The sequence below is a fragment of the Papio anubis genome, chromosome 15 (genome assembly GCF_008728515.1).
Source record: "Papio anubis isolate 15944 chromosome 15, Panubis1.0, whole genome shotgun sequence".
Taxonomy (NCBI): domain Eukaryota; kingdom Metazoa; phylum Chordata; class Mammalia; order Primates; family Cercopithecidae; genus Papio; species Papio anubis.
Window position 1 is genome coordinate 5,930,401 of NC_044990.1, and position 23,523 is coordinate 5,953,923.

The window sequence follows — 23,523 nt, forward strand, 5'->3', positions numbered from 1 at the left end:
TGGAAAGTTTCATTGAGGATTCCTTGATTTATGATTGCTATGGGACTTAAAAAGAAAAAAAACAAAAAAATTCAAAACCAAACCCTAAAGAAAAGTTTACCAGCACCTCCATAATCCCATCAAGAATAATATTGTGAGGTAGAGGGCGAGATTTGGAATTTGTTGACTCTAGTTACACAAGAGTCAGTCTATTAAATAACTGTAAATAATGCTCTTAAACAGAAGTAAATATGATAATCAGATAAGCTGATAGAAATTGCCGTTCTTCAAATCAGAAAGATAAGAAGGAAGGTTAGGAAAAACAAAAATGTAAGCAGAAAATAACCGTAGAGTGTAAGTTTGAAAAATTCAAAGTGGAAGTCGATTTATTGAATCCTCAAATGCTGTTTGTATGCTAAATAGAAATAGAGGCAGGATGACTTAATGTGACGTGAGGTTTATGTTTTCACTGTTGAAAAACACACATGACCAGACCAAATCAGAACCACACAATCCCAATTCCAGATTCCTGGGAGGGAAACCTGGCCCATTTTAGGTAGTGTCTGTCCCCATTCAGTCAGCTGTGGCCAGGAAGTTGGGGGAAGAGATTAAACCCTACTTGTGTTTCTACCAAAGTCAAATAGTATCTCCAAATTGGCTTCTGTTTCAGTTATCATCACAGATTACATTTTAGGAAATATGTGTACATTTTTCCTCTGGATTCTAATTTGATCTTGTCAACCCTTTTGTAGTTTTAAAGTGAGGAACAGTTTACTTCCCCCAGTAAAGTGTCAGAGAGTACCTGTGTCCCTCCCCATCCTGGCCAGTACTGGGATTTTTCATATGTTTAATCTTTGCTCATCTAACAAGTTAAAATGGCATGGCATTGCAGCTCTAATTTGTATTTCTTCTATAACTTGTTTATTTATTTTTTAAGACAGAGTCTTACTCTGTCACCCAGGCTGGAGTGCAGTGGCATGATTATGGCTCACTGCAGCCTTGACCTCCTGGGCTCAAGTGATTCTCCCACCTCAGCCTCCCAAGTAGCTGGGGCCACAGGCACACACCACCACACCTGGGTTGTTGTTTTTTTTTTCTTTTTGTAGAGATGGGGTTTCACCATGTTGCCCAGGCTAGTCTCGAACTCTTGGGCTCAAATGATCCTCTTGCCTCAGTCTCTCAAAGTGCTGGGATTATAGGCATGAGCTACTGTGCCTGGTCCTGTATTTCTTTATATTGCATGAGGTTGAGCATTCTTCCATGTCTGCTTTTCAGATACTCAGTAGATGGATAGTTAACTTGGTTCCTTTCTGTTTTTGTTCAGCCAAATAGGTGCACTGTAGGGTGTTTTCTGTTTTGTGAGAGTATTAGTTTGGAAGAAGTTTCAGCTTGTTCTATCAGATATGAAGTTTAGCACTAAAAATGGTTCCTCTCAGAACTGAGTAATGTGGAGTGGAGGAGGCAGTGCCTGGAGAGCATTGAAGGAAGAAGTGGCCACTGAACAGGGTGTCATGGTGGGAATTGCTCTGATTGCTAGATATCAGAACGTAACTGCAAATTGAGCCCTGCAGGGATGGACAACCATATGGCTTAGAAAGTGACTTATGTAGGCAAATGGTAAAGTCTCACTGAGGCTTAGTGATGGCAGCCTGATGTGGCATCGTCAATAGATGCATTTGTATGAGGGGTCTTGCTGTTTTGGCTTTAGTTGAATGTTAAGAATAAATTAGCTACCGTGATAATACTTTTAGAATGATTTTTGACTATATCTAGTATGTAAAGCTTTTCTTTAGTTATTTCTCCAAAGCACAACAGAGTCTGGCAAATATATATGTGCACTTAAAATACAATGAAAGATAATGCAGTTAGTGTAGGTTGGGGTGTAGGATACCTTCTGCCTCTGAGGGAATGTTAGACCTCATGCTTTGGATTGTTTTGAACAGAGGTAAACATGTTCACACATGTTCAGTGAGCAGTGCCGTCCTGATTCTTGTGTTAGTTTCTTGAATGGCCATCCCCCATTGCTGGACTTAGGCCAGGGCAGATGAAGGTTCACCCCATGAGCTCAGTGTACAGGAGGGAATGGAAAACACGAACATGCTTTTGCTTTTCTATGTGTAACTTCCCCTTCCCCTTTGAAACTAATTCTTTTGGAAAGCTGCAACTGAAGACCCATATCTGAATAGCATTCTAACAGTATTTCTCATTAATATGCTTTGTCAGTCCTCAGTTTGTAAGACATTGTCAGAATGTTCTTGGTTTGAAGCCTGGATGCTTTGATTTCCCATCGCATTAATTTCCATCCTGTTAATTTTTTATTCGTGACCCGCTGCTGAGAAGCCCCCTCCAACACCTGTTAAATCACAGAGAAAAAAGTAAAATTTGTGGTATTTTTAGTTATTTCTGTACTAATAAGATTGCCACCTCTTACTCCCTGTAAAAATGTAACATGGTATTTACTTTAACTCCAGTAATAGTTTTGAATTTTGACCTTTTTTTATTTGAGAGAAAAGAAACCCGAAAGAAGATGGAAAATAGATTATTCAGTTTAAATTTCTTTTTCTCTTTAAATGTCTTTCCTCCTACAGATGTCACCTTTAAATGTGAGTCTTAAGCCGGAAGTATGCCCTATAAATCTACTCACAAAAGTAATCTGGATGGGATTTAAGCACAGGCAGATCTCGATGAGATTGTTAGGTGAGATCACCAAGGGAGGGCACACAGAGAAAGGGTCCAAATCAGTATGTCAAAAGTCTGCTAAGCTAATATTTCTCTGGGTTCTTCTATGTAAAATGTGGGAATGAAATGCCACATACACTTTTTGTCCTGTCACCAGTGAGTTACTGCACACCTACTGTGTTCCATGCACTGATCCGGGCACTGTGACAGTGAGTTACTGCATACCTACTGTGTTCCATGCACTGATCTGGGCACTGGGACAGTGAGTTACTGCACACCTACTGTGTTCCATGCACTGATCTGGGCACTGGGACGGTGAGTTACAGCACACCTACTGTGTTCCATGCACTGATCTGGGCACTGGGACTGAGTTACTGCACACCTACTGTGTTCCATGCACTCATCTGGGCACTGGGACACATCAGTGAACAAAACCTCAAAAAAATTCCTGCCCTCACAAAGCTGGCATTCTAATGGGAGAATTAGGCAGTAAAGGAGACAAATTAATAAATTATTCACACGTAGCACATTAGAAGATAATAGATAGTAATGGAGAGAACAAAATCATTTAAAAGGGGTAAGGAAGTTCAGGACTTGCAGTTTTCATTGGGGTGAGGCAGAGGTAATATTTGGGCAGAGATTTGAAGGAGGTGTGAGGGACTGAGCCATGGAAGTGTGGGTGGGTGGGGAGGAACATTCCAGGAGAGATGGTAGCAAGTGCAAAGGTGTTGGTGGGCTACTCTCTAGCGTGTGTGTTCAGGGAGAAGACCTGCAGTAGAGTGAGGGAGGGAGAGGGAGAGAGTAAGAGATGAGGACAGAGTGGTTAGGGGAGGGAAGGAAGCAGGTCATGTGACTCTCAGGTCATTGTAAAGGTTTTAGATTTTCATCACGCCATGAGTGCTGAATGGCCGGCCACCAGAGAGTTTGAAATGAAAGAGAGATGTGATCCAACTTCTTTGACAGAAATTCTCTAGCTTCTTAGGAGAACAGTCTGTCGGGGAACAGAGAGTAAAGTGGAGACCAGCCGGGAGGCTTGGGTGAGGATGGAAGCGGTTGAGGTGGCGGAAGCGGTAGGATTTTGATGTATTTAGAAGGTGGAACCACTAGTAGGATTTGCTGGTGGATCTGACAGTGAGGGAGGGAAATTGAGGATGCCCAGGATTTTTGACTTGAGCAGCTGAGATATATGGGATTGCCATGAACTGAGAGGGGGAGACCATGAGCTCCAGATTGCTGGGGGACGTCAGGAGTTCAGTTTTGGGCATGCTGAATTTTATATTAGGGTTGTGTGTTAGACGTCCACATGAAGATACTGAGTTAGCTGTTGGGTATCACGGAAAGTGGTCTGGCCTGGAGCTGGGAATTTGGGAGCTGTCAGGATATATGTGGCATTTAAAACTGTGAGATCAGGAAAGGAGGGAGTGGGGATAGAGAAGAGAAGAGGTCTGAGGACTGAGTTGTAGGTGCTTGAGGTTGGAGATGCGGGCATTGGTGACTATTACTTGGTCACCCCTTAAGGTACTTACGTCCCTGCCGGGCTCAGTGTGGTGTGTTAATCCCATGCACTCAGCTGTTGCTTCAGAATGGATGTCTGGCTCTGGAGAAGACACTAGCTAGTCATTCAAAAGGACCTCAAAGGAGCAGGCGAGATTTTTTTTTTTTTTTGCTTTCTGCCGCAGTGACTCTAGATTATTTTGGGCTTTGCTTAATTTCTGGAACAATAAGCTTTGCTGAACCACAGTTTTAATGAAGTTCATGATATCACCAACCTCTACAGAGTGATTTATTTAACTGACTAATCTCTAATAATAAAATATTTCACCCTGACAGCTGACTTTTTAAGAAGCCTGTGATTAATGTTAGTTTGAGTAATACTGAATTTTCAGGAAAGATTCTAGACTATTGGAAATATTTTTGTGTTTTTTTGAGGGAGTGAATCTCAGTTTTACTCATGAATTTTATGGTAATTTTATCTTACAGTGTGTCTTAGGCTGCATAACAAAATACCACAGCCTGTCTAGCTTAAACAACAGAGATTTTCTCACAGTTCTGGAGGCTCAGAAGTCCAAGAACACAGTTCCAGCAGGGTTCACTTCCCGGTGAGGGCCATCTTTCCGCTTTACCTGCGAGTTCTTCGTCCTCAGATGGCCTTTCTTCTGAGTGGGTGCAGAGTGTGAGTTTGGTGTCTCTTCTTCTAAGGCCATAGGTTCCATAGGATCTGGGTCCCACCCTGTAACCTCATGTAACCTTAATTACCTCTATAAAGGTCCTGTCTCCAAATGCATCACGTCAGGGATGGGAGCTTCCACATGATTTTGGTGGATTATACACAATTCAGTGTACAATACAATGTTTTCTCAATTTCTCTACCTCTAATAGGAAGACATTCTTATCAGTGTCTTGTCAGTTGTCTGTTCCAGGGTAAGTTTTTCAGGATAAATGTCATTGAGCTGTGTATGCATGTGCCTGTCTGTGTGTTAAGCATACATGGGTTATTTTCTAAGGACATTTCTGTAATGTTACACAACTTGTGGCAATATTTACAGTGATTTTCTTCAGTTTAGACTTTGCACAAATGTTTAAGCAGTCTAATAGTTTTATTTTAGGAATTGGTTTTTGAGTTTCTGTAGCATTTGAGTACTGTTTCTAGGGGATGTTACGATTTTAAGGGAGTCCCTGACATGCAATATTGGTTCAGTGAATGGGTGAATGAATTTAGGTGAATGTGGGTGGGGAGTGGGGGCATTGTACTGTAATGAAAGTGGAAATATAAAAAATATCATCTTAGCTTGTTTATGGAAGGGTCGTTTATCTTGCAAAACTTTCTACCTTAAGCATTACTGAGGAATTCATTTTGGTCCAAACGGACTTGGCAGAAGCATGGGCTTCCCTCAGCATACTGCTTGCCGGTGCCTCCTGAGTTTTTTGGTTTGAGGGTGAGAAAGATGAAAGGTTGTAAAAGTTCTGTCTTGTGAATATGCTGAAGATTGAATCATAAAGTACCCAAACACTTTATAATTTCACCTTTATTTTTCTAGGCCATTTACCAAGCCACCTGAAATTTGCTTTGTTTTAAATTATTATTATTATTGTTTACTGTTAATCTTGTGCTTTATGTCTTTAAATTTAACTTCAGGTATTTTTATATAACTGATAATATTTTATTATGTTACTGTTTTGTGTGTCTTAGCATTTATTTCATGTCATATTTTCTTGCAGATTTATTTATTTGCTCTTTTTAAGTCACATTCCAGTGGAATCCAGGGTCCATAAAAAGGAATTATCTACCTTTTACTGCATTTTATATTCAGCACTTAGGTACTAGCATATAGTAGGTATTCAATAAATATTCTTGTATAAATAAATCCTATAGACACTACTTTGTATGCTTTTCCATTTAGTGTCATGTCAGAAAAATGTTATCACATAATTAAGTCTTCTAAAATACTGCATAGGTCATTGCATAATAATTTCTAGATCTAACGTAGTTTGCTTTAAATCAGTTCCTTCATTTGGCTGATTTAGTTGCTTCTATGTTTTATTACATAAATAACACTGAAGGGAACATCATTGTGTACAAATCTTTGTCCACATTTGTGTTCATTCCTTTATTCATATATTACTGTATTACTAGAAGAAGAATTAGTTACATTGATTTAAGTAATTGAAGGCTCTTAACATATAATGACAACAAAAGTATTCCAATTTATACTTTTTAAAGTATAAATTTTCGAAGGGCCTTTTTCTCCTGGAATTTGATTCTTAATGCTGTTTTCTTCTCATTTTGTATTTACTCCCCTTGGCAATTCCATCAAATGCTCTTCTAGTCCTTCAGTTCCAGCGAGGGCTAATTTATGGCCTCTGCTCCAGGCTGTATCTCTGCATTTGTTAGATATCTGGAGGTTCCCCCTGTACCTCAAGATCACCATCTCCAAAAGTGTAATTATTATTTTTTGCATCAAAACCTGCTCCTTACTGTTCTATTCCCTTTTGAGACAAATGGAGGTAAAATCTTTTCAGCACTCAAGTTGGAATTGTGGGAGTGATCGTCAGTTCCTCCCTTTCCTCTTGATCCTCAGCTAGCTTGTATATGCCCTTTGACTCCTGTGCTCCTGGCTGCTGCCTTGGCCTAAGCTTACTACCATCTCCTTTCTGGACTGTTGTATTACTGCCCAGTTGTAGCTCCTATATCGCTTTCCCCGAGTACATCATTCATACTGCCAAAGTTACCTCCCTAGACTTCTATTCCTTTCCTAATAAAGGAATAGAAGTTCCTTCCAACTCTCCCGGTTACTTGTAGATCCTCCTTATTTGACAGGGGCTTTTTGGGCTCTGCCTGTCCATCCCCAGTCTGTCTTCTGTCATTTCCTGGGGATTTTTCTTCCTCCTCCTCCTTGGGTCTCTTGAGCTCTTGGAGCTCCACATGTATGTCTTCCTCGTTCACTCCTCTGTGGCTGCTCTCTCTCCGGCAGACGCTTTGCCTAGAATACTGTCCCTCACTTGTTCATTTAACATTCATCTTCAGATTCAGCTCTGGGAAGTCTTTCTTTACCTACCATTTCCCAACAACAACTTCCTTTTCTGTATAACCACCAGCAGTGTATAAGTAGCTTGATAACATAGTCTTCAATGTCATTTGTTGCTAATATTTATGTGTAGGTTTGTATAATAGATAGTATGAGTGTTATTTGTCTTTGATCCCATGGCACTTACCATAAAGACTTGCAGAAAAGATATTTAACAAATGTTGGTTGAACAAAGGAATATCTCAGGAGGAACACACTTAATGTCTTTTGGTGTTCTTTCTTCCTGTTTCTGTCTGATACTGTTTCCATTCAGTCTGAAGAACTTCAGCATCTTTTTAAATGTGGATCTGCTCAGCTTTGGCTTATCAGAAAATGTCTTTACTTTGTCTTCCTTTTAAAATATTAAACCTTTTATTTTTATATAGTAATAATCTCAGAGAACATGGCATAAAAAAATTCACAGTCCCATGTACCCTTGCCCAGCTTCCCCAAAGGTGACATCTTTTATAGCTTGTAGTATAATACAGAAACCAAGAAATTGATACTGGTACGTACCAATGACCTTATTCATTGTTCACTATATTTTAAACTGCAGGTGTGTGTGTGCGAGTGGGTAAAGTTCTCTGCAGTTTTATCATATGTGTAGATTCTTATAACACTGCCACCATCAAGATACAGTACTGTTCCATCACCACAAAATCTCCCTTGTGCAATTTCTTTGTACTCTCAGCCATCCTGTTCCTTGTCCCTGGCCCCTGTTCTTCATCTCTATTAGTTGTGTCATTTTCGGAATGTTATATACATGAAATCATACCATGTTTAACCTTCTGCGATGTACTTTTTTCACTAAGCAAAATGTCCTTGAGGTCTGTCCAGGTTGTTTTATGTATCAATTGTTCATTCCTTTGTATTGCTGAGCAGTTTACAGTTGTATGGATATACCGGAGTTGGTTCAACAATCCACACAAACAACATTTGCACTGTTTGTACTATTTTGCTGTTATGAGTAAAGCTGCTATGAACATTTGTGTACAGGTTTTGTATGAATATATTTTCTCTGGGATGAATACCCATGAATGTGATTATTGGCAAGTTAATCTTTAGTTTCGTAAGAACCTGCCAAACTATTTTCCAGAGTAGCTGTACTATTTTACATTTTCACCAGCAGTGTATAAGTGATCCATTTTCTTTGCATCCTCACCAGACTTCGGTATTATCACTGTTTATTGTAACTGTTCTAACCTGAATGTAATGATACCTCATTGTGGTTTTAATTTGCATTCCTCTAATGCCTAATAATGTTGACCATCTTTTCATCTGCTTATTTGCCATCTATGTATCCTCTTTGGTGAAATATTTATTTATTTTTTCACTCATTTCATAATTGGATTGTTTCCTTTTTTTTTTAAAGCTAGTTTTGAGAGTTCTTTCTTTAGTTTTTTTTTATTAGACAGCCTTGTGTGACAGTCATTTTCCCCACACCTCAGCATTCTAAACATGTTAGTTCATCATATTCTGACTTTAATTATTTTTGATAAAATTTAGCCTTCTTAAATGTTGCCCTTATTACAGTTTTCTACAAGTCATATGTCTCGTTTTCCTCTGGTTGCTTTGAGTATTTCCTCTTCGTCTTTGGTTTTTAGCACTTTGGCTATGATGTGCCTAGGTGTGATTTTTCTTTATATTTACTATCTTTGGATTTAATGAGCTTCTCCGATCTGTGGGTTGATGTCCTTCATTACATTTGGGAAATTATCAGATTATTATTTTCTTAAGATATTTCTTTTATCCAGTTCTCTCCTTGTCTTCTGGGACTCCAGTATATTCAAGCCATTTATTATTTCTCAGCCCTTGGGCAGTTTTCTTGTTTTCCATTTTTCTGTCTCTGCAACTCATAGAACCACCACCTTCTGCTATGTCCCGTTTTCTGTTAAGCTCATCGAATGAGTTCTTTCTTTCTGAAATTGTAATTTCCATTTCTGGCTTTTCTGTTTACCTATTTAGTTATTTTACTCTGATGAAATCCTTCACCTGCTCGTCTTCCTCACTAAGTCTTTTAGTACATTTATTCATGGTTATGTCTACTGGTTGCAACATCAGGATCATATATGGATGTACCCCCTGCTGACTTTTTGAAAATGGACCATGTTTGTCTCCTCCTTGTGTCCCATTATTTCTATTTATTATTATTATCTTTTTTTTTTTGGGACATCTCACTTTGTCACCCAGGCTGGAGTGCAGTGGCGCGATCTCATCCCACTGCAACCTCTGCCTCCTGGCTTTAAGCCATTCTCGTGCCTCAGCCTCCTGAGTAGTTGGAATTACAGGTGTATGCCAGCACGCCCGGCTAATGTTTTGTATTTTTAGTAGAGATGGGGCTTCGCCATGTTGGCCAGGCTGATCTCAAACTCCTGGCTTCAAGTGATCCGCCCGCCTGGGCCTCCCAAAGTGCTGGGATTAAGGCATGAGCCACCACGCCTGGCCCCATAATTTTTTTATTGTGTGCTGGACATTAAGAACAATATAGACTGAGGAATATCTGTCTCGGCAAAGGGCTTGCTCTTCCTTTTGTCACATTGTTAATGTGGGGGACTGACTGGATCTGGGCTTCGAAGTAGCATTAGAGTCAATTTACTGTGGAATTCACATAGTTTGAAAGTGGGATCACAAATTTGTTTTTGGCAGTTTTCACTCCGAACCCCAGTAAGATCTTGGAGATCTCTTTATGCCTCAGAGCCAAGCTGCCAACTTGTTGAACGGTGGGAGATTTCTCTTTGTTTTATAGCTTGGCTGCTAGCCTTTCTGGACACTGGAGAGTTAGTTATACTCTCCATGGCTTTCGGTTCCTCAGAAGGTATCTCTTTGCCCTGCTCTTTTTTATTTTATTTAATTTATTATTATTTATATTTTGAGACAGAGTCTCGCTCTGTCACCCGGACTGGAGTGCACTGGCACGATCTTGGCTCACTGCATCCTCCGTCTGCAGGGTTCAAACGATTCTCCTGCCTCAGACTCGTGAGTAGCTGGGATTACAGGTGCATGCCACCGTGCCTGGCTAATTTTTGTATTTTTAGTAGAGATGGGACTTCTCCATGTTGGTCTTGAACTCCTGACCTTGGGTGATCACCCGTCTCGATCTCCCAAAGTGCTGGGATTATAGGCGTGTGCCGCCGTGCCTGGCCTACCCTGCTCTTGTTTTCTTTTCTTTGTTTTGAGATGGAGTCTTGCTCTGTCTTCCGGGCTGGAGCGCAGTGGCTGATCTTGACTCACAGCAACCTCTGCCTCCCGGGTTCAAGCAATTCTCCTGCCTCAGCCTCTGGTGAAGCTGGGATTACAGGCGTCCGCCACCACCCCCGGCTAATTTATTGTAGTTTTAGTAGAGACGGTAAAAGCTGATTTCTGTCCCCTTAGTTGCCTTCCTCCTGGTGTCAGGCTGCTACGCTGCATCTAGGGACTTCACAAGTGCCTGACATAGGGGTTCTCTCAGCTCTCCTGCCCTAGCGCCTTGTGCACCACCCATGTGTATTTGATTAAGGCCTACAGGAAAGAGTTGGCAAGTGGATGCAGATTTGCTGTGTTTTGGGGCTCCTGGAGATTCTGATCTTCATTTCAGCTCACATGGAGACATTAAAAGTTTGTTAACAGTTCAGCTGGTATCTTCTTACCCCTATCTGTTGGCAGATTCTTTGTCTTTCCACCACTTTGCCACAGATGAAAACAGCTGTGGATTACTACTTTGCCTGCAAAGGCCTTCTTAATATCTGGTATTTACTTCCTGTAGGTTTCTTTGTGTTCTCTCCACACTTTGTAAATCCTGGGGCAAATTGTCCCTGTGTAATGTTATAGAATGGAGGTTACAGTCATCCCATGGGATTTGATTCATTGAGACAGTGGATAAAATATTTCCAACAGGCATCTTTTCTAAGTGGACTGGGGAGTTCAAACCTTGGCTTTGCCACTTAGAGCTTTGCAGTAGTGTTAAATTACTCTCTGAAAGTATTCCTTTGTTAATTGGAGGTTGTAACACCCACCTCTATCATCCTCTTTGGGCTCCGAAGATTAAATGATGCAGAAGTACACAGTAAACTTTCCAGGGCTTGAATGGTTTGTCTGGGATTACTGTAGGAAAGATTTTGAGATTTACCTTTAGTGGTAGAGTGGGCAGTAAGGTGAGTGGGATGGATACATGATGACTTTACATTTCCTGAGTTGTCTTTACAGCAAGATTATATTTCATTTCAAATAAAAGAAGGGAAGGCTAGTGGTTAAAAGCATTGTCTCTGAAAACAGGTTTTCTAGGTTTGACTCTCAACTCTGTTATGTACTGTGTGACCTGGGGCAAGCCACTTCACTTCTCTGTTTCTTAGTTCCCTTGTTTGTAAAATGGGGATATTAATAGTTCCTACTTGCTAGGGTTGCTGTGAGGACCGAGTGAGAGGCTAAGAACATAAAGCAGAGTTCTGGCTCAGCATGGCAGGCTCAGTAGCAGTGAAGTACATTGCTTCTCATTTTTTCCTTTCTAGATGCTCTCACGTCAGGGCAGAGACAATCCTGGTTAGCTTTTCATCCCAGCAGAGAATTCAGATACAAATCCTGAGTAAAAAGGTGTATTTAGTAAGATGTTTCACAATGCTTCTGGGAGCTGGGGTGTCTGTCCGTTCTGCTGTTGGTTGGTTAGTATTGGAGGCCAGATGTTTTAGCTCCTCTTTCATGACTTAATCTCCTTGTGCTGGATTCATCTCCAAAAGACGAACAGGAGCATCCGCTCTGCATTACTTATTGCCTCCAAGAAGAAAAACTGTCGCAGCACTGTAGAATGTTAATGTCTGTTCCCTACACATCCTCTCTCCACCTCTCCACTTCTGTCTTTCCTCCTTTCCTTAGTAGTTGTAGGAATGTGGTATATAGTGGGGGTGATTGCTTTCTTTGTGGCAGAGTAGAGATGATTAGCAGTTTGGTTCTCTTAGGTTGAAAATGCTTAGTTTTATAGGTTATATAGTAGATAGAGCCATGCTGTGTTGAAATCTCATGGTTTTGTGGGTTTATATAATGTATTTTCAACACTTTTAGGTGCAATAATATTCACTTGCTTTCAGATGTATTTTAAAAATTACTGATTACTTTTGTATTTGAGGTCATTAATTTTAAGCAGATTGATAAAAATGGTACTTAATCTCTGTGTATTTGGTATGTGAATTACGTAGCATTTATTTTAGGAGATTTCCATGGAATTCCATTTATCTCAGCAGTTTTGAGGGGAGAAGATAATACTGTAGATGTAATTTGCTGAAGTACTTTAATTTTAATTTTGTTGACTGTTGCTGTGTATAGGTTTATTACCACTTTAATTTCTTCAGTTTACTTTGTATGTGGAGTTGTATAGTCACTGAATCATTATTCCTGTGCTCAAAGGTTCTACAAAGATGAGGCTTTCCTTACATCTCTTCTAGACTTTGAAAGAAGCGTCCTGCCACTGGAATATGGATGATAGTGGATGATGGAGAGAATAGGGGCAGAATCTGGATCTTGGTACCCTCCTACTTTCAGGGTTGACAGATTCAGCTGGCATTTTATGCAGAATTCAAGTTATTAACAGAAAACTCTACAAAATCTAAAGCTTTAGTTAAATAAACATGAGGATTTCAAATATCAGAATATCTACTGTTTGGAATATCTACATTTCTGTACCCTTTCAGTGAGTACATTGGCCATTATTATCTTTGTTTGTAGAAAACAGAGATGCTGGTTCAGGGATATTTGATACATTGGCCACTGGCCTCAAACATGAATTTTGTCATTTGGAGACAGATCAGTGCTGCCACCATAACCTCAAAGAGTGAGGATGTGGCCTGTCATCTGCATACACAAATGCAAAGATATTCACACTTCCTTTGTGCCAAGAGTGGGCTGAGTAAAGCTGCCAGATTGTGATGGTTGTGCTTGTCGGCCCACAGGGAGCATGTTTTGCTTTTAGTTGTCTAGAAATAATAACTACCATTTATTAAATGCCTCTGCTACCTTGCTATGTTCTTTGCCCATAAGACTGCATCCTCCCCGTCACATTTTAAGGGGAGGTATGATTGGCTTTATTTTTATAAAAGGGGAGCTTGAGACTCAAACAGTAATAACTCTTCCAAGGTCCAGAGCTTTTCGATGGTAGTTCCAGGGTGGAACTCAGATCTCTGACCCCGTACCTCTGATCTTTCCCCTTTACCATGCAGCCTCTGGGCTTCAGAAAATGTTTCCTACAGGATTATATTGGATGCCACTGATTAAATGATTACGGCTACTTAATTAATTGGAGATAGAATTTGATGCTAGAAATGTTTTTGGCAATAATGAGTTACTTAGGTGACTGAATTTTTACATTTATTTCTAGGAAGTCATTTTTTCCTTGTTTTTGTTTGTTTGTGTCTTCTCTCATAAATTGTAGTATTCTTGTGGCATGAAGGTGGGCCATTTAGTTCCCTGATTACTGTAGATATAGTGTGAGTTAGGTTTTGACTAGAGGCTCAGGGGCTTTGAATGTAGACATGTTGTAAAATGTTATTGCTGTGTTTGTCAGTCTTGTTTGAACACATAGGATCCCCTGTGGGTACAGGTTTATGAATCTCTTTGTTATAGTGGCCACTATTATACTGTATCCTCAGAGAGAGAAAAAGAAAAACTGAAGTTACTTGCTGAATTGCACATGAAATCTTTATGTCAGGTTTAGTATTATAGAGGTAATTTTGAAATATAGTTTGATTTTGGAGTATTTAAAAATTGTCATGATAATAATGAAAAAAAAATACCTCTGCAATGCAGTATTTACATCTTGCTATTTCTATTTGATAATATACAGATTTGCTGTGTATTTTATGCACTTATGTAATGATTTTCATTATTTTCTTTGTCCAAATGTAAGACTCAACACATTCAGTGAAACTAAGTGGAAATCCTGATTTGGTTATGATCTAACCCATTGGTATCCAACAGATTGCTAACTGTGTGGTATTTTAGCCTGGGTTATTTGTCACCTGATTTTTAAGTCTTGAGCTTGAAGACGAAGGAGATAAGGGCCCATGGGGAGGTAAGAGAAATTGCTGTTGGTACCTCTGTTAAATTTGTCTTTCTCCTGAAACAGCTGTGGAAGTGCAGAGCTCCAGGAATAAGCTGAAGGTAAAAAAGACAGCACTATCCTTCTGGCCAGCTGTAGAAGGCTCAGCAGCATCTTGTGCTGGGGCCTGGGTGGTACCTTTTGTAGGGGTTGGACTGTAGTTGATATGAGGACAGATGAGAAAATCTGGATTCAGAGAGCAAGGTGAGGCTGGGAGGTAAAGGTGTTACCAGCACCTGAGCAGGAACCAGGTGAATCTTCAGGAATCAAAGTAGGTGAAATCAAGGAAGTAAAAACACAAATAACTAGTTGGTCAGTTGAGCAGGTGCTCAGGAGGCAATACGAAGTCAGAGACCAGGGATGGAATATAGGCATAGGAGAAAGGCAGAGACTCAAACCAGTAAAGGATGTAAGGCAACTTTAAGCACAGCTAAGAAAACCTCTTTTGGGCTGTGCGTGGTGGTTCACACCTATAATCTTGGCATTTGGGAGGCTGAGGCAGGAGGATCACTTGAGGCCAGAGTTTGAAACCAGCCTGGGCAGCACAGTGAGACCCTGTGTCTCTCTACTAAAAATGTTTGTAAAAAACATTAAAAAGGGGAAACCTCTTTTATACTTATTTATGATGGCCTATGAACAGCTTTAAGGATTTTCTGGTTGGAGACAGGATGGTGGGGCCAAAGCTAAGGGTAATGCCCTGGTTTGGTTGCTGAAGTTAGGGAAAGAAAGACATTTGTTTACTAGACGATTCTTAGGTGGCATCATAAACAGTAGTTTAATGTGTATGTAAATACGAGGGCTTCTGATTGAGTTGAGAAAACAGAACCTAGGCCTCTGAAGGTAAATCCCAGTGGAAAGTAGCATGTGTTGGGTTTCACATTGGTTATACTCCTAGTGAGTTCTGTTGGAGTTAGGAGGGTGGGGTGAACTAGCTGGGTTGGGGTGGTCCTGAAACCATAGTGAAGAAGATAGAGTCAGTCATAGAAGGAGTGGAGTTCGGAATAAACCTTGAAACTTAGGTGAGATCGATGTAGGTGAGTGTGTCTTTCACCTGTATTTACTGTGTGATTTTTTTTTGGATGAGTCATTCTGTAAGACTGTTTCCTAATTTGCAAGATAGTTAAACTAATTCCTAACTTGCAGGTGTCAAGGTTGTAGGGGATTACATGAGATGATTTATGTGAAGGCCCTTTGTAAATGGCACTGTGGATTCAGATGTAAGTTGTTATTAATAAATTGCCAGTTGCAGTGGGGAGCCTGTTGGATAAGAGCTTTGTTTTAATTCATTCATCGTATGTAAATGAGGTGGTACTCTTTGCAATCAGAGCTGTTTAATGAAGGTCATGATTAGAGGGAAAGAGTCAGGAGGCTGTTTTTAAGTAAGGTTGGTATATGCCTGAGATTTCACTTACAACCTTATAAATACATAATTAGTATTGAAAATTAGTGTTGAATGTGCATCCGAAGTGCTTTGCATTTTTTTGGTTGATAAAAAGAAATGTATTTGAAGAGTAAGTTACTGAGCTATAAAAAAAAAAGGAGTCCATTTAGTAGCAAAATTACAGGATGCTTCTCATTCTACGTTCTGAAACAGGCTATTTTTAGCATCTCTTTGAATCAGGGATGAATTCTAGTTATAGGGTTCAGTAATTAAAGCTGAGAAATATACAAAGTAGTTTGGGCAAGAAAATCTTTTTACTTGGGTTGGATTTGTTTCAAGGTTTAAACTGTCATCTCAAGGGCCTCCCTGGAAGCCACTGTTTTTGTCATCTTTATGGGGTTAAGAGCAATAGAAAGTGCCAAAAGATCAGCCAAGGACACAGTGTCCCACTTTTTTAAGAACAGGGGAGTTTTAAAAATTCTGGAATCCTGTTATTTCCTAACTGGTGACCTTGTTGCATCTGTGTTCTCTGCGCAGTCCTGGACAGAGGCGCAGGGTCCTCTGGCCTCTCCCTGTCTTTCCTGTCCTCAGGCCCTTCCTTCTGGTCAGTGCTTCCACCCTCAGGACCTCTGCTCCTCTGTCCAGCTATCCTGCGGACCCTGGTTTTCCTCCAGTTCTCCGACTGCTTCTGAGGATCGCTAAAGAACACTGCTTAGTGATGCCCTTGGTACCAGTCCACATTTGTATTTAATGATGGTGGATGATTCAGAATGTTGCTGAACTAGCTTCTTGGTTCTAGTCAACAGTCTTTCCTCAAACTGGAAGCCTTATGTTATCATGAGAAAGTTATTATTTTATCTTTTTATGCCCATCACAAAGAAGCTCATTAACTGTTTGGTGGAATTGAAACAACTGTTGATTCAAATTCTCATGCTTTATGCTTGTGTGACACTTAAACGTGGTGATCACAGAGCCAACTCAGGGTCACTAAATATGGGGCAAGTCCAGCTTTTCTAGTTGAAGTAGGTTGGGAAGATGCATTGTTTTTCTTTTAAATCTCTGCATTTGGGAAAAAAATCACTTCTTTGACAAATGTTTTTGAGTGTTGTCTATGTGCCAAGTAATGTGCCAAGTGCTGGAATTAAAAAGAAAAAGATTTGTCACAGTGAAGAATGGAGTTAGGGATCAAAGTATTAGGATCCACAGGTGGCTGCCCGGGGCCAGACCTGTCTACTGTGTACCTTAAAAACGAAGCTTAACTGTCACATGTAGGCAGAAACATCATAGGATTAGATAATCGAGTTTTCCTTTGAAAACCAATTATATTTACTATGGATTTCTAACCATTTTCAACTTCTTAAATTTTTTGATTTCTAGTAGTTCTGCACTTTTTGTTGTGGTAATGAATAACTAGGCAAATTTAAGAGTAGGACTGAATTTGAACGTAAATCATTCTGGTTTTAGGTTTTTGTTTGCTCATTTGTTCATTATTTGTTTTGTTCTGAATCCACATTGATTGAGAGGTTGCCATGAACTCCTTTCTGTGTGAAACCCTGGGATTGGTACTGAGACGCAGTGGACATGCTCCCAGCACTGGTGGGTTGTCCAGGCTGCTAGGGCGGCACCTGCAGTAACAGTGATTGGTGCTCTTTATTGCTTGTTAAATGAGGCAGACAGCTCTTCCCATGGGTTAGCTCATTTAATTCTCACAGTCTGATTTGTGTAGTTAGGGAAACGTAGGTTTAAATAAACTGCTCAGAGTTTTCTGTAGCCTCACAGGAGACGGACAGGTGGATACATACACGCTTTATCTCAGGAGCAAGTTCTGCATCTGGAGCTGTTTGACTAGGTCTCTTTTTTCCTTTCTCTCTCTCTCTTTCTCTGTGTGTGTGTGTGTGTGTGTGTGTGGCAGGGACAGGATCTCACTCTGTTACCCAGGCTGGAATGCAGTGGTGTGATTGTAGCTCACTGCAGGCTTGACCTCCCAAGCTCAAGCGATCCTCCCACCTCAGCCTCCTGAGCAGCTGGGACTACAGGTGTGCGTCACCATGCCCAGCTAATTTTTTTGTTTTAGAGACTGGCTTTGCCCTGTTGCCCAGGCTGGTGCCAAACTCCTGGGCTCAAGCAATCCTCCTCCCTCAGCTTCCCAAAAGGCTGGGATTACAGGTGTGAGCTACTGCCCTGGCCCTTTGACTACCTCTCATAGCACAATATTTAGATGGTGTTAAGAGTTTATCTTCACGTTGACTTTGTATACTCTTTGCATCTCAAAGGACAGAAATCAGTCTCTTGGTGTCACTGTTCCTCTCTTGTTTACTGCAGCTGGAACCAGTCTTCTGTCATAGCACTTTGCATGTTCAGTAGTCCCCCCATATCCGAGGTTTCACTTACCACAGTTTCAGTTACTGGCAGTCACCTGTGGTCTGAAAATATTAGGCTATTTTGTGCATACACATGAGAGAGAGACCACATTCATGTGACTTTTATTACAGGATATTGGTATAATTGTTCTATTTTGAGTATTGTTACTCTTACTGTGCCTAATTTATAAATTAAATGTGCCTAATTTATAAAATAAGTTATCATAGGTATGTATGTATAGGAGAAAACTTAGTATACAGGGTTTGGTACTATCCACAGTTTCAGGCATCTGCTGAGTGTCTTGGGCTGTATACCTTTCAGATGGTAGGGAGGGTTCCTATGTCTCTCTTTTCACTTAACACTTTATAGCTTGTGGTGTGGTATTTTTTGGTATAACACATAGCTTTATGTTTGTGTGATTCATAGTTATATTTCTAATGCATAATAGTGGGCTAGTGTCAAAAGGCAAATTAAAAATCTAATTAAAAATCAAGATCTAATTGGCTTTTATTTGTGATTCTAGCATTGAATTGTACCTCATTCTATAAAACAGGATGGGTGTTCCAGTGAGCTGAGGAGAGGAGCGTGGCTTTATAGGCAGAAAAAGGCTGAAGAAAGCAGAAATAAAGAATGAACAGCAGATTCATTATTTCAGAATTACTTTCCTTATAGGGTTAAAATGGAGGAAACTTTCTTATTATCTCAGCTCAGATAAACTGGGCCACTTCTCATTGGTTGCCATGAATCTCTTATTTTTTTGTTTTTAATAGAAAACTGGCTTGTTTCAGAGCAGTTTTTTTTTTTTTTTGGTTTGTTTGTTTTGTTTTTTGGAAACAGGATCTTGCTCTGTCGCCCAGACTGGAGTGCCGTGGAGTGATCTCAGCTTACTCACTGCAGCGTCAGCCTCCTGGGCTCAGGTGATCCTCCTGCTTCAGCCTCCTGAGTAGGTGGGGCCACAGGAGTGTGCCACCATGCCTAGCTAATTTTTAAATTATTTGTAGAGATGAGGTCTCCATGTGTTGCCCAAGCTGGTCTCAAACTCCTAGGCTTAAGAGATAATCCTACCTAGGCCTCCCAAAATGCTGGGATTACAGGCATGAGCCACCGTACCCAGCTGAGTTCAGTCTAAGTGACAGTTACCACAAGTGACTCCATTCTGGTTTGGTCTGGTCTACTAGGGCCTAGTACAGGGGCTCAGTCCCAAGTAATGTCCCCTGTCTCTTGTCCCCCATAAACTGTGTTAAACAGTAGTAAATGCTTGAATGAACTGATGTGCGGTTGATGTGGCCCAGATCGTTGTCAGGCTATCAGATTCTCTGGCCAGGGACTATTAGCCCAGAGGTGTGGGCCACTCATGGATCTTTACAATGTCATATCAGGAATTGGTTCCTTTTTCTTTGTGTTTTACTAGGCAGTTATTGTTCATTAAATGGAAGGGAAATAAACTATTATCTTATGATTCTTGTATTTACGTCTGTGATAAGTAATTTTTGAGTGAATAAAGTACTCAAAACTGGGAGAATTTCTCTTCATTTGCTCTCTTTTAGTATAATTAATATAGTTTTATTGAAATTAAAATGTACCTAGCCAAGAATGTTATACACGTAGGTGTTCAGTGAATGTCAGCTAATGTTGTTTTTGTTTTAACTTACAGCAGTATCTTTTCTGCTACTTGTTTTGTATTTATTTGTGTTTGTTTACTCTTCCCCACCAGATCAACTTTTTGGGGGCAAAGACTTTACTACTTGACCTTGTTTTTGCCTCACTTTCTGTAACAGGTCAGTTATGTGTTGAATTGTATAGTGGGGCCAGCTAAAATATGTTCATGCTGGCTCTGACTTCAAAAGGTGTGGAACTGTTGTAGCAGTGGGATATCGAAGCTCAGATAGTCAACCGGAGAGCAAGAAAGAGGAGAAACACAAAGATTGCTGTCTTGTTATGCTAGACGTAGGCTTTTTGCTAAAAAATTCGTACTTGACTTTCTTATGAGATATATTTCTGTGAAGCTAGAAGTGGTTACATTTCTATAGTGCTTGTCATAAATAGAATGTTATATGTGAATAGTTAAAAACATTGGTGATGTGATCTCGTCGATAGAGGTGAAAAGAACAGAATTTCAGCCTGGTTTAGGAGGTAAGGCTGGAAAAAGAAGTGGTGAAATAGAGCTATATCTCGAGCTAGCTTCTCATTTCTGGAAAACTAGAATTTGGAGGCGTATAAGAGATGTCAGGGACTAAAATAGTAAATCCAAATACAATCAGATTAGGATAATATTGGTAGATTAACAGTGGGTCATTTAGATACAACCTGTTCTCAGGTTAAGTGTTTTCAAGTAGCAGAATTCTTTATTTCATATTGATTTTGGATGTCATGGATAAGTAAGATTAAAGGGCGTATTACTAGGGAAAATTTTATTATCATTGACCTTGTAAAATGCCCTGTAGTACAAAAGTAGGTATTTCATTAGATAAACTCTGTCATTTCTCTCATCAGACTACAGAGAAATGTAACCTGAATGTGAAGTGAGCTGCTGACGAGGTGAATGGTCTAAATGTATTTGAAATTACCTGCGCTCGTGTTGGCTGTCATAATGCTGTGTGGTCCCCTCTTCCCCTTTCCCTCTTCTTTTTGGAAAAAGACACTTTTTTTTACTAGGCAGTTATTTTTCCTGGCTTGACTTTGGTCTGTGATTATTCTCTAAATTGTGACTTCCAGTGGTTTCATGATGTCATTTTTCTTTTCTTTTTTCCCTGAATGGTATAAAGAATTTTTATTTAGTAGTAGTGTTTTAATACTTAAGCCTAGAGACAGCAGGATTATATTTTGTTGCTACCATATTGAGGTCATTATTTGGAACCTGAGTGAACAAGGATAAGGACATCTGTGATGGGATTTTAGCGGCGAGAGGTCCTTAAAGATTACCCAGTTTGTTCCTCTAGTCAGTGATTTGCTTATTTATTCAAATATTTGAGTGTCTATATGCTTTTCTTTGCAGTATTTCTTTTTCCAGATGTTGGTAATAACACCTTCAGTACAACTCTCTCAAGCCAAAAATCTTAGAAGAGTACTGTCCGACATAGTAGCCACTAGCCACATGTTACTATTTAAATGAACATTCGTTAAAATGAAGTAAAATATTGAGTTCCTTACTCACATTGGCACATTTCAATCTGGATCCAGCACTCCATGTGGCTGGAGGCTGCCCTGTGGGACATGGTCACTGTATAGAACATTTCCATCGCTGCAGAACATTCATTTGGACAGCGCTACCTCAGAGTACTCCTTGACTCCAGGGGAGTCAGCATCCCCATCCACTTAATCTCCCGAGACCTGTGTCTGTCAGATGTGTTCCATTTAAAGAATCCTCCCTTGTCTTAGTTTAGGTCTTCATCACCTGTCTTCTTACGGCTTAAATTCGGTGACCAGCCTTGTGAAGCTGTCCCTGCCGCTGCCCCTCCAGCTGTAGCCACCTTCTCCCTTGTGCTCTCTGCATCCCCCACATACACCTGTCCCCACAGACTTTTCTTCTGGTGGACTGAGAGGTTCTTGGGAGTCCAGGATTGGGCTTTGGTTTTTCCAGGGGGAGGGGCAGGCATAGTGACTGACACATAACTACATATATATGTGTTTATTGAGCAGGTAAAGGCATGGATGGATGGAGGCCATAGTAGGTTGCAGTTTGAAGGCAAGAGACCTTTGGATACCTGGAAACTAGACGACAGGAGAGCATTTGTGTCAGGGGGAGCGTAACGGATGCAGGGCCAGAGGTAGGAAGTTACAGGGCAATTCTGCTTCTGGACAGTAGCCACAGGAGAGCACTGTCAGCACCATTCAGAGTGTAGCCATGGACGGAAACAGAATTGGAGCGATGGTGTTGTACAGAAGCATGCTTCCCTGTTCTGGCCAGTATTGTACCTCTTCGTAGAGGTGCTGTGTTTCCAGTTAGCAGCCTTAATCTGTGACTTCAAAGGAGTTACTGATATGCTCTCCACTGTCAAATGAGGGTACGTATTAACAAAGTCTAGTGAATTCTTCAAGACTTTTATGGTTCCTGACTTATGTTAGAAATGTTAGCAGCTCAGCAGCAAGGAAAAATGCATGTGTCTGTGTCCAGAAGGAGACAATCCAATGTAGATATTACTTACTTACTCCTTCCTTCCTTCCTTCCTTCCTTCCTTCCTTCCTTCCTTCCTTCCTTCCTTCCTTCCTTCCTTCCTTCCTTCCTTCCTTCCTTTATTTGGTAAAGACAGGGTTTCGCCATGTTGCCCAAGCTGGTCTCAAACTCCTGGGCTCGTGATCCACCCACTTCAGCCTTCCAAAGTGCTGGGATTACAGGTGTGAGCCACACCGTGCCTGGCAAGAACAGTTACTTTCTAGTCAGACTCATCCTGACTCCTTTTTTTCCTACCTGTGTGATCCTCAACAACTCACTTTTTGATCCTAATTTCTTCATTTTTAAATGGAGATATTGCCTGTGAGGACTAAGTTAAATGTATATGAGGTGTTAGCTCTATGCTTGGACTTGAGTAAAGCATTTACCAAATAATAGCTAATAACAAAAATGATAAGTCCATAGCCTTTCACACAAATGGGAAAATTCATAATTGTGTTTCAAAAAGGAAGAGTTAACATGTGATTCTTAAACACAAGTGGTCATCCGGGAAATACATATGATGTTGGACATCTTCCTTGTCCTTAGGCACAGTTAGCTGGATATAACCATCTCTTAAGTGAAATGTATAGTGCTGGTTACCCTCAAAATCATCAAGTCGAATCAGCTGATCTAGTAGAGGTAAAATTAGGCCTGGATAATCTAAACCCAGGGGTAATTTTCTGTATTTGGAAATAAGGTGATCACTTACGCAAAGTACTTAAGAAAAAGCTCACTTTTCTCTTTTACTCAGCATCAAGAGCATGCTGTACAGCTGCTCCAAAGGAAGAGAAGAAAATCGTGTGCTGCTTGAGTTTTAAATAAGTAAACTAGGATGTATAAAATAGAGTATCGTTGAATGATCATTCTGGTTTTTTTTTTTTTTTTTTTTTTGTACTGTTAAAAGGATGGTTGCGGTCTTAACTATGTGAGTTCTTAGAATCTACGGGCCTACATAGAATTCATGCAGGTCCAGATAATTCCTTTTAGTAGACTCAAAGTTGCTTTTCTTCCATAATGAAATGGCACAGTTTCTGCTTTCTCATGCCTGGACCTCCTTTCCCAAGCTTGACGCCTCCCACCCTTGTTTGACTTTCCTGAAGCTGCACCCCACCCCACTTCTGGGCCGCTGTTCTCTTGCTTTCTTGCATCTACCTTATTGTATTAAAATTATCTGCATTTATTTGTTACCCTCACAAGACTGAGTGCTTTCACAAACAGGCATTTTCTTACTCATTTTTATGTGTTCAGTGTTGAAAGAGGGGCTGACTTCTACAGGATGCTTGGTACACTCCTGCTGAGTGAACGGATGCCGGTTCACTAAAATTGTCTTGTATGTGTTCTTCCC

General features: G+C 40.3%; 1 protein-coding gene across 4 annotated transcripts in view; it reads left to right on the forward strand.

Moving 5' to 3' along the window:
• Positions 1–23,523, forward strand: part of WASF3 (WASP family member 3) — a 131,643-nt gene that overhangs the window by 32,383 nt on the left and 75,737 nt on the right. The window lies entirely within an intron of this gene.